Genomic DNA, 13119 nt, shown 5'->3' with positions numbered 1-13119 from the left:
TGCCAATCCCCATGTAGGGAACTATGGATGCAGTCTTCAGCTGAATGCTCACAGGTAATATCGCCAATAATGGGAATGGTGGAAATGGAGGGGAAGTGGGGGAGGGGAAGTGTGAGAGGGAAGGTGCGAAAAGGGGAGGGTGAAAACCCGTGCCTTCATCGGTGTGACGTTGCGACATCTACACCAAGGGGCAGGGGGGAGGAGTGGGAACCATCATCTCGAAGAAATTAAAACTGTGCCAGGTCGAACACTATTCCCCTACTATTGTACGGTATGTGGAAGGTGGGAAGTGGCTCAGGGAAGTTTGACTAGTTGTTTAGTACTCTTATGCATACCTTCACGTTGTTCAATTATCCTTCGTAAGCTTATAACAGTAGATATGGCATTATTCACCTTACTGTGATCGTGTGTTAAGATGGCACTGCTCGTCAACCACGCGGGTAGACAAAGTAAATTATCCATTACTGAGTAATAATGTTATTTGATTTAGTCGGTTTAATGCTTCACAACAATAAAAAATGATACAACGCGCAATCGCCAAGGATGTACATCGTCAAGCAGAGCCTTACGCAACAACCCTCCATCACAAAGGTTGTGTGACGTGGAAGCAGCTACTCGGCTACCATCGCTATGCCTCTCTTCGTTGCATTCCATGAACTGGTACGTGATGTGCATGTTGGCCAAATACCTACCAGTAAACCTACCCTTACTCCCGTGTTTCGCTGCCGACGTTCAACGGACACCACTGGAAAAACAAACAGGAGGCAAGAGCCTGCTGTACCGTATGTAATCTTGAGGGCGAGATTGAAGCAGGCGTTATTGTTGTTAATAGCCGGTACGCTGAATGAATGGAACAATTTTGTTTCCAAGCAAGGCACACACCAAATTCTGTCGCGCTATTGTGCATACGTTTTCACATTAAGGTATATACAAAGCTAACTGCAGCAAAATACCTAACTAAATACAAAGATAAAGCTACCAGAGAGCATGAGTCCCTCATACCGAAACACTCAGAAGGTTTCCCTGAAAAATCTCTGAATGTTTGTTGGTGGAGATGTGGATCTCACTGTATAATAAATTACAGGGTTTCTTTAAAATTAATTCATTAATGTAGTTTCTTGAACAACTGTATGGCAGAAAACACTATCAAGCTGGCGTAATTACTAACGTCCATTTCGGATGTTTTTATTGTGAGTTTTTGTAATCCAAGCCGGAATAGTGCATGTGCTGTGAGATACAAGCTATCTGTGAAGTAATAAACTATGAGAACAATTTTGACAGTGACAATGAATTTAGTTGCAGTTTCTCACTAGTAGCTCGCCGGTTCGATTAGAATGGCGGGTTTTGAATAGAGTGTAAAGACTGATTGCCTTAAACTAACACTGACAACCGAGTGAGGTGGCGCAGTGGTTAGACACTGGACTCGCATTCGGAAGGACGACGGTTCAATCCCGCGTCTGGCCACCCTGATTTAGGTTTTCCGTGGTTTCCCTAAATCACTCCAGGCAAATGCCGGGATGGTTCCTCTGATAGGGCACGGCCGACTTCCTTCCCCATCCTTCCCTAATCCGATGAGACCGATGACCACACTGTCTGGTCTCCTTCCCCAAAACCAACCCAACCCAACCCTAACACTGACATTTGTAGCAAGTACTGTGCATTGCGTGTTATAAGGTTGGTGACAGTAATAGTGACTTTATGCCAACACACGAAACATATAATTTTCAAAGTGCTTACTTCAGGTAGTGAATCTAGCTCCGACATGTAAAACAAATCTACAGCAGACCAACATTCATCATTACACAGTTTTGTGACACGAATATTTCAGTCGATTTTTCTACACCTTTTTTTGACCAAATTAATGTTCCTCGCCCTAGACGAGAGACTGTATTTGTGCAATGTACAGACCTAAATGAGCACAGTTACAGGAAGCTTAATACAGACACATACCACAGGTTCCCATCAACATGTCTAAAGTGGCCCTGTTCCTCCAGTTGTTTCCTTCATATAATCAGGATAATTTTTTGGGGAGTATCATCTGTCTTCTGACTGGTTTTATACGGCCCGCCACGAATTCCTCTCCTCTGCCAACATTTTTATCTCTAAGTAGCACTTGCAACCTACGTCCTCAGTTATTTGCTGGATGTATTCCAGTCTCTGTCTTCCTCCTCAGTTTTTGCCCTCTATAGCTCCCTCTACTACCACAGAAATCATTCTCTGATGTCTTAACAGAAGTCCTATCATCCAGTCCCTTCTCCTTGTCAGTGTTTTCCACATATCCCTTTTCTCTCCCATTCTGCGCAGAATCTCTTCATTCTCTACCCCACCAGTCCACCTAATTTTCAATATTCGCCTGTGGCACCACATCTGAAATGCTTCGATTCTCTTCTGTTCCGGTTTTCCCATAGTCCTTGTTTCAGTACCATACAGTACTGTGCTTCAGACACACTTTCTCAGAAATTTCTTCCTCAAATGAAGGCATATGCTTGATACCAGTAGACTTCTCTCAGCCAGGAGTGCCCTTTTTGCCAGTGCTGGTCTGCTTTTGATGTCCACCTTGCTGGACCCATCATTGGTTATTTTGCTGCCTAGCTAACAGATTTCCTTAACTTCATCAACTTTGTGACCATCACTCCTGATGTTAAGTTTCATGCTGTTCCCATTTCTGCTGTTTGTCATTACTTTCGTCTTTCTTCGATTTACTCTATATTCTGTACTCCAGATTGTTTATTCCATTCAGCATACCATGTAATTCTTCTACACTCTCACTGAGGATAGCAATGTCGTCAGCGAATCGTATCATCGACGTCTTTTCACAATGAATTTTAATTCCACTCCTGAACCCTTCTTTTATTTTCATCATTGCTCCTTCGATGTACAGATGGAACAGTCGTGGGGAAAGTCTACATTCCTATCTTACATCCGTTTCGGTTAGAACGCTTCGTTCTTGTTCGTCTACTCTTATTTTTCCCTCTTGGCTCCTTTATATATTGTATATTACCCGTCTCTTTCTATACTGTTCCCCAATTTTTCTCAGAATTTCGAACACCTTGCACCATTTTACATTGTCGAACGCTTTTTGTAGATCAACAAATCCTATGAATGTGTCTTGATATTCCTTTAACCTAGATTCCAGAATCAATCGCAATGTCAGAATTGCCTATCATTTGCCTTTACCTTTTCCAAGGCCAAATAGATCGTCATTTAGCACATGCTCAATTTTCTTTTCCATTCTTCTATGAATTATCCTTGTTAGCAACTTGGATGCATGAGCTGTTAGGCTGATCGTGCGATAATTCTCACACTTGTCAGCTATTGCTGTCTTCGAAATTATGGGGATGATGTTTTTCCGAAAGCCAGATGGCATGTCCCCACACTCATACATTCTGCACGCCAACGTCAAGAGTCGTTTTGTTGCCACTTTCCACAATGATTTTAGAAATTCTGATGGAATGTTATCTACCCTTTCTATGTTATTTGTTTGTAAGTCCTCCAAAGCTCTCTTAAACTCTGATTCTGGTACTGGATCCTAAATCGACTCCTGATTCTTCTTTTATCACATCAGACGAGTCTTCCCCCTCTGCATTTAACAGTGGAATTCCCGTTGCACTCTTCATGCTATCACCCATACTTTTAAAGTCACGGAAAGTTGTTTTGACGTTCTTATATTCTGAGTCAGTCCTTCCAACAACCATTTCTTTTTCGATTTCTTCGCATTTTTATTGCATCCATTTCGTCTTAACTTCCCTGGACTTTCTGCTTATTTCGTTCCTAAGCGACTTGTATTTTTGTATTCCTGAATTTCTCTGATCATTTTTTTACTTCCTTCTTTCATAAAGTGTTTCTTCTGCTACCCATGGTTTCTTCGCACTTATCTTCCGTGAATCCACATTTTTCTCTCCAACTTCTGTGATTGCCCGTTTTAGAGACGTTCATCCGTGTGCAGCTGTACTGCCTACTGAGCTATTCCTTATTGCTGTATTTGTAGTCTTAAGGAATTTTAAGCTAATTTAAAGCCTCCTCTTCATCACTACTATACGGTGATCTAGTCTATATCTGCGCCTGGGTACGCCTTACAATCCAGTATCTGATTTCGGAATCTCTGTCTAACTATGACGTAATCTAGCTGAAATATTCCTGTATCACCCATTATTTTCCCGGTATACTGCCTCCTCCTGTGGTTCTTGGACATAGTATTCGATATTAATAGCTGAAATTTATTACAGAACTCAGATAGTCTTCCCACTCCATCATTATTTGTCCCAAGTCCATATTCTCCTGTAACCTTTTCTTCTACTCCTTCCCCTACAAATGAATTAAAAATCCCCAGTGTATTAGATTTTCATCTCTGTGTATGTACTGCACTACACTTGCTTCATATCTTTCTCTATCTTCTTCTTCAGTCTGCGATGTCGGCATGTATACCTCAACTATCGATGTCAATGTTCGTTTGCTATAGATTCTGGTAAGAACAGCCCTATCACTGATATGTTGATCCTAACACACTCTTTCTCATACCTTCCTACTCATAACGAATCCTACTCCCGTTATACCTTTCTCTACTACTGCTGATATTACTGTATACTCGTCTGATCAGAAATCCTTGTCTTCTTTCCATTTCACTTCACTGATCCCTTCTATGTCTAGATTGAGAGTTTATATTTCCCTTTACTGATTTTCTAGCTTTCTACCACATTAAAGCTACTGACATTCCTTTCCCAGCCTCGTAGAACGTTATCATTTATTTGCTTATTCAGTATTTCCCTCGTACTCTCGTCTCCCTTGGCAGTCCGCCCCCCCCCCCCCCACCCAGAAATCTGAATGGGGGCTATTATGAAATATTTTGCCAATGGAGAGATCATCACGACACTTTTTCAATTACAGTTCACATGTTCTATAACTTCTGCATCCTCATGCCGTTGATCTTTGCTGATTCTTTCGCCTTTAAGGGCAGTTTCCAACATCAAGGACAAGAGAGTGCCATGAACCTCTGTCCACTCCTGCGCCCTCTTTGACAAAGCCGTTGGCAGGATGAGGTTGACTTCTTATGCCAGAAATCTTCGGCCGCCAATGCTGATTAATAATCAAAACTGGAGTGGTGGCGAACCAGGGACCGAGGACGTTTTGATTACTAATCATAGATGCTATCCCAAGAGCACGGATACATCAGCATAAATACTGAATCTCTTTCCATAACTTGTCTGATATCCTCATCACATGGTCTGTTCTCTTTTTCTGTCTACAGCAAAACCTCATCAAACATATCATTTATACTGAGTGGACACTTTCTTTTATTCAAATTGTCAGTGTCCATTCTTCTGCCTCGTGTGTTACAATATTTTGTACAAATAACTGGTACAGCCACTGCCTTGGAATTTTGGATGTATTTTCACTTTCCACTTTACAGTCATCAAAACTATGACACTACTGTGGGCTGCAAATTAATGTCACACTATCTCTTATCAACTTCGTCATTATATACACACCATGGGGCGTGGGTCGACTACATTTGTTTGGAAGGTTCCTTCAAAGTGTTGTGCATATCAATAATAATTCGCATACAACAGACTATTGCAACCTAGCCGGCGGATGTGGCCGAGCGGTTCTAGGCGCTTCAGTGTGGAACCGCGCTGCCGCTATGGTCGCAGTTTCGAATCCTGCCTCGGGCATGGATGTGTATGACGTCCTTAGGTTAGTTAGATTCAAGTAGTTCTAAGTCTACGGGACCTCAGATGTTAAGTCCCATAGTGCTTAGAGCCATTTGAACTATTTGAACTGCATTCTAGGGCAGTGAACCACTGTTTGTAGTCATTATCAGGCAGACGTGTCGGTAGGCAGGAAACGAGATGTAGGAAAGTTCGATGGGACTATTTCTAAAAATCATCCGCAGTTCTTGGTGTTAACGTTGCTGTCTTTGGATCACGGAGTCTTGGGTTCGATTCCCAGTTAGGTCTGGGATTTTCTTTGTCCTGGGACTGGGTGTTTGTGTTGTCCTCATCATTTCATCATCATCCGGGAAATGGCGAGACCAAACAGTGAAAAGATTGGGCGCTCATAGCTATGCCATTGTGAACCTCAGAATACAAATTTTCATTGAACCTTATTTGGATAAATATAAAAACCGGTATTGAAGGTAAATTGTGCTACACTTCATGTGGCTGTTTCCTTTATCAGTGCAAAGATCTCTGGAATACGATAGTGGGACTATTTTCTTTTTGCAGTCCACTCATGATACCAGTAGTAAAGGCTACTGCAGTTACAGCATGATAAACTGATTGAAACCATACAATAACGCTGGTGGGTCGGCTAAATATGCTGTCAGATAATTGTCACTCAGAAGAAATGGAAGACAATTTGAAAATTACGTCAGATAATAATTCATATCTAGTATAACGGACCGGTATTACTCCAAGAGCACAAATGGAATATAATTAAAACCAAGAGACAGTGATAGAACCACGATAACTTATGGTTGTCAAACCCATATGATGTATGTAAAAAATTATAATAATGTATTCTAGTTAATATTTACCTATAATTCTAGGAGCACTGTACCAAAATTATGTCCAAGTACTTGCAGATAACCTGATGATAGCTATATATCATAGCAGGCCTATTGTAACGAATAAAACGTTCTGCTGTAGCATCGCTTTTAGAAATGTAATTACATATTGCCCTTGATAGACATACTCAATGCAGCAGGTACAAAAGACTATAAATTGAATCAGTACTTGTATGGAGTATACTCGGTGTTTTACTATACATTGTGCATTTGGGCTTATCAACATTTCTCCAGCAATATCTGCACTCTAAAAAGTGTTGAACTACATGGCAGTATAGGCTTCCCATTGTACGACATTGTGCGGCCGTTAATCCATTGCTGTCGGGGTATTCTGGGAGAAATGCGTGATGGAAATCCGTTCTGGTTGCCATGTATGAGGTCTTAATTCGTTGATAATCATTCAATGAGAATACACTAAGGCGACAAGTGTCATGGGATAGCCATATGCACATATACAGGCGTACACAGAGTACACTATGTGATCAAAAGTAACCGGACACATAGCTGAAAATGACTTAAAAGTTCGTGGATCCATCCATCGGTAATGTTGGAATTCATGATGGTACTGCCCCAACCTTAGCCTTGATGACAGCTTCCACTGCCGCAGGCATACGTTCCATCCGGTGCTGGAACGTTACTTCGGGAATGGTAGCCTATTCTTCATGGAGTGCTGCACTGAGCAGAGGTCGGTGGGTGAGGCCTGGCACGTAGTCGGCTTTCCAAACCATCCCAATGGTGTTCTATAGGGTTCAGGTCAGGATTCTGTGCAGGCCACTCAATTACAGGGATGTTTCGTGGTGTAATCACTCCGACACAAGCCGTGCGTTATGAACAGGTGCTCGATCGTGTTGAAAGGTGCAATCGCCATCCCCGAATTTCTCTTGAACAGTGGGAAGCAAGAAGGTACTTAAAACACAAATGTGGAAAAGTCCTATGATAGTGCCACGCAAAATAAGGTGTGCAAACGCCCTCCATGAAATACACGACCACACCATAACACCACCACCTCCAAATTTTACTGTTGGCAATACAGATGCTGGCAGATTCCGTTCACCGGGCCATCCGCCATACCCACACCCTGTCATCGGGTCGCTACTATGCTCCTTGCACGAAGTGAGGCGTCATTTTCCTTATACTGCCGAGATGTATTGTTTATGAGCAGCAACTCGACCGCCCGCATCTCGTGGTCGTGCGGTAGCGTTCTCGCTTCCCACGCCCGGGTTCCCGGGTTCGATTCCCGGCGGGGTCAGGGATTTTCTCTGCCTCGTGATGGCTGGGTGTTGCGTGATGTCCTTAGGTTAGTTAGGTTTAAGTAGTTCTAAGTTCTAGGGGACTGATGACCTAAGATGTTAAGTCCCATAGTGCTCAGAGCCATTTGAACCATTTCGAGCAACTCGACCACGAAATCCAAGTTTTCTCACCTCCCACCTAACTGTCATAGTACTTGCAGTGGATCCTGATACAGTTTGGAATTTATGTGTGATGGTCTGGATAGATGTCTGCCTCTTACACATTACGACCCTCTTCAACTGTCGGCAGTCTCTACCAGTCAACAGACGCGGTCGGCCTGTACGCTTTTGTGCTGCATGTGTCCCTTCACGTTTCCACGTCACTATCACATCGGAAAAAGTGGACCTAGGGATATTTGGGAGTGTGGAAATCCCGCGTACAGAAGTATGACATAAGTGACAGCCAATCACCTGGCCACGTTCGAAGTCTGTGAGTTTCGCGGAGCGCCCCATTCTGCTCTCTCTCGATTTCTATTGACTATTGAGGTCGCTGATATGGAGTACCTGGCAGTAGGTGGCAGCACAATGCACCTAATATGAAGAACGATTGGCTTTGTGGGTGTCCGGACACATATGATCACCCAGTATATGAAAGGAGACTGCATTGTCAGAGCTGTCTTTTATACTCAGGTGATTCATGTGGAAAGGTTGTTGTCGTGATTGGCCCCATGGCGTTAATTAACAGACTTTGAATGCGGAATAGTAGTTGCAGCTAGAGTCAAGGGACATTATATTTCGGAAATCGTTAGGGGATTCAATATGGCGAGATCCAAATCGTCAAGACTGGGCCGAGAATACCAAATTTTAGTAATTATCTCTGACCACGGACAACGCAGTGGTCGCGGCCTTCACTTAACGGCAAAGAACAACAGCGTTTGCGTAGAGTTGTCAGTGTTACCAGACAAGCTAACCTGCGTGAAACGACTGCAGAAATCATTGGGAGACGTACGGTGAACGTATCTGTTAGGACAGGGATGCAGAATTTAGCGTTAATGGGCCGTACCAGTAGACGACAGATGCAGGTACCTTTGCTAACAACTCGATATCGCCTGCACCACCTCTCTTGGAGTATTGACCTTAGACTTCTGGAAAACGGCGACCTGGTCAGAGGAATCCAGATTTCAGTTGCCAAGAACAAACCCCACGTAACCATGGGCCCAGGTTGACAGCAAGGCGATGTCCAAGTCGGGGACGGCTCCACAATGTCGTGGGCTGTGTGTGCATAGAGCGTATTGGCTCCTCTCGTCCAATTCAACCGATCATTGCCTGGAAACTGCTATGTTGTGCTGCTTGGACACCATTTGCGGCTATTCACGAACTTCATGTTCCCAAACCACAATCGAATTTTTATAGATGACGGTGTCCCATGTCACTGGGCCACAAAAGTTCAAGATTGGTTTTAAGAATTCTCTGCACAGTTCGCGCGAATAACTGCCCTCCCAGATCGGCCGACGTGAATGGAAAAATATGGGAGATAATCGCCACGTCGCTTCGTCATAAAATCTTCCAATGGCTACATTTCCGCAGTTTGTAACATATATTCAACTAATATATGTAACGTAGCTATAGCCAAAATTCCCCTGTGTTCGTTTGTGAAACTGGACTTGGTAAGTAAGGTGAGCTATCAGTAAGCGGAATCAAACCTGCATATAACACTGTGTGCGTGTTATATGAGTGTCAGATTCACTGTCATTAAAGGCCTCAGCCGACCGTTAGATGAAAAACTTAAAACTAACATTTGGATAAGCTATCTCACTGCGTGTTTTAATATGAAAAACTACAGGAACAAATGAACCTGAAACAATACTTAAATTATGTGACTGCATTTTTGAAGAGGAATTTAAAAGTGATGCAGAATGTGACTTGTGCAACGGAATGTACTGGATTCGAGTACATGACATGTTTTGATGAGCAGTGTCTCTGTTTTGGCCCACTCACCTCTTTAGATGACTGCCTTTTTCCATGTGGTTTACAGCATACAAAGCAGTATGCAGCAGCAGCGGCTAAAGCTTATTGTTACTAAGAGTAAATTTAATAAAAAGTAGTTTGCTTGGGCCCTGTTAACTGCTAAATAACTTGTGAGAAGGGATTTTATCAGATAAGTCTATTGTAAACCTCAGAATCATCATGAACAAGTATTAATAATGACAATGACAAATGACATATGTGTCAATAACGACTGAGTGCTAGATTAACAAATTATTTCAGTTTCAGAATTGCGTTAACATTTAGTAACCACAGCATATTATTTATATGTGCAGAATATTTATTATTATTTGGAAGATAAGGAGCCTTCTTTCACTGACAAGCGAAACATGGGATTATTGCAAGCTCGGACTAACAATCACGAGTCTAACCTTGCAGTTGCTTTTGCGCTGTGCTTGCGAATTTTACCTGGAATTCCATCTCCAAGAGTAGTTAAGCCATCTGAATCTCTCCTGGCTGTATAAATGACATCAGGCCTCGAGTGTGGTGAGATCCGCCGTCACAGCCGTGAGGGCAGCGTGACACGCCTTCTGTCTCCGAGCTCTCGACCGACACCACTGCCTCCACTCCCGCAGACACACCTCGTCTCACAGCAATGCGCTCCCTTCTTTCGCCCTCAGATATGTTACTACCGATATTTGAATGCTTACACAATGGAAAGAATAGCGTTGAGTTGGATATATTGTTTCATGTAGTGGAGAGTTCTGACACACTCCTTACTAGTCAGTGACGGCTGTAGAGGGAGCATGGTTCAGTATTTCGGCAGGGGCCTTCCAGCGACTTGTTGAGTCAATGCGACGTCGAGTTGCTACGCGCCGGCGAGCAAATGGTGGTCTGACACGGCATTAGGAGGTATCTCAATACTTTTGTCACCTCATTGTGTTAAATCGTGAAAAAGTGTACATTCTGTCCTAGTGACAAATATCACCTGTACACTGTACTCACAAAATATGGGATGTAGAACGTAAACCATTAAGAGGTTAAGCCTTAGGGCTGTTCAGTCTGGGCAACTTATACCTAAAAATCAGACTGAAGAGCTATCTATGACCGTGGCCCTTGTCATCGCCATACAGCCAATATTTCCACCTGCTCCTGCCACAGGTGTATCCTGACGGTATCACCAGTTCTTTATTCGAGCAGCTACTCCACTGGCCCCACAGGGCTGGGTGGCACCTTTTCCAGACTTCCTGGCCTCATAGAAAAACTGAGGTGGTTCCAGAATTCGAACTCTCGTCCTTCCGCACTGAAGGCAATGACGATAACTATTCGGCTATGCTGGCGGCAAAAAAAATTGTAACTCGTCTACGCTGAAACAACTCATGTATATGTTTTAAATGAAAACGCGCTGAGGATTGAATATGCAGCAGGATTTTGGAACATGTTTCGTATTCGAACATTATGAATTACCTAGAAGCAAAGAGTCTATTGACACACAGTCAACAATCACTTACAAAACATCGTTCTTGTGAAACACAACTAGCTCTTTATTGGCATGAAGTGTTGAGTGCTGTTGATAACGGAATTTCAGATCGATTCTGAATTTCTGGATTTCCGGAAGGCTTTTGACACTGTACCACACAAGCGGCTCGTAGTGAAATTGCGTGCTTATGGAATATCGTCTCAGTTATGTGACTGTATTTGTGATTTCCTGTTATAGAGGTCACAGTTCGCAGTAATTTGATGAAAAGTCATCGAGGAAAATATATGCTATTTCTGGCGTTCCCCAAGGTAGTGTTATAGACCCTTTGCTGTTCCTTATCTATATAGACAATTTGGGAGATAATCTGAGCAGGCACCTTAGGTTGTTTGCAGATGACGCTGTCGTTTATCGTTTATTTAGAAGAAATATCTGAATGCTTCGAAAGTTGGCAGTTGACCCTAGATAACGAAAAGTAGGAAGTTATCTACATGAGTGATAAAAGAAATCCGTTAAACTTCGGTTACACGATAAATCAGTGAAATCTAAAGGCTGTAACTTCAACTAAATATCTAGGAATTACAATTACGAAAAACTTAAATTGGAAGAAACACATAGGAAATAGTGTGGGGAAGGCTAACCGAAGACCGCGTTTTATTGGCAGGACACTTAGAAAATGTAACAGATCTACTAAGCAGACGGCCTACAGTACACTTGTCCGTCCCCTTTTAGAACACTGCTTACCAGATAGGACTGGCAAAGTACATCGAAACAGTTGAAAGAAGGACAGCACGTTTCATATTATGTCGAGATATGGGAGAGAGTGTCACTGAAATGATACAGGATTTGGGCTGGACATCATTGAAACAAGGGCGTTTTTCTATGCGACGGAATATTCTAACGAAATTTCAATCACCTACTTTTCCTCCGAATGCGAAAATATTTTATTGAGACACACGTACATAGGGAGAAACGATGATCACGACAAAATAAGGGAACTGAGAGCTCGTACAGAGAGATACTGGTGCTCGTTCGTTGCACGTTATACGAGATTGGAATAATAGAGAATTGTGAAGGTGGCTCGATGAACCCTCTGCCAGGCACTTAAATGTGATTTTCAGAGAATCCATGTAGATGTATATGTTGTTGATACTGCCCAAGTGAAGGTCAATAGCTGTGCAGCTGATATATGAATTCCTCATTATTTATAGGTAATCATAGCTTAACTTTTACAAACGTTTGATAGACATATTACGCCTTATCATTCACGGAGAGTCAAAGGAGCTGTTTAATTTCCGTCAATATGGATATCAGCAACTCAGCTGACGGATCACTAACTTAATCACAATTATTTACTTGAATTATGGAAAAAGTATCAAATTATTCCCTGTACTTCTGTTATTACCGCCTCAGTTGCACCATTCTGCCTAGGGTGGGTTCCATTTCATGTCTATCTTTGTGAAATTTGTTTGACTGTCTTGTGTTCATATGTCACAGTTTCACTTTTGCCTGAATGGGAACTTCTACCCTTTTGACAACTTTATTTGGATGATGAAATGTGTGCATGATGAAATGAAGATGGTATCAATTTCATTTTTGACGTGTAACATATTTCATTTCCCACCCATGAACCATAGACTTTGACGTTGGCGCGGAGGTTTGCTTGCCTCAGCGATACAGATAGCTGTACCGTAGTTGCCACCAGGATGGAGGGGTATCTGTTGAGAGGCCAGACAAACATGTGGTTCCTGAAGACGGGCAGCAGTTTTTTCAGTAGTTGCACGGGCAACAATCTGGATGATTGACTGACCTGGCCTTGTAACATTAACCACAATGGCCTCGTTGCTCTGGCACTGCGAACGGCT

Source organism: Schistocerca cancellata, chromosome 11 (assembly GCF_023864275.1).
Source record: "Schistocerca cancellata isolate TAMUIC-IGC-003103 chromosome 11, iqSchCanc2.1, whole genome shotgun sequence".
In the NCBI taxonomy this organism is placed as follows: domain Eukaryota; kingdom Metazoa; phylum Arthropoda; class Insecta; order Orthoptera; family Acrididae; genus Schistocerca; species Schistocerca cancellata.
The sequence above is the reverse complement of the archived record's forward strand: the minus strand, read 5'-3'. Positions refer to the sequence as shown.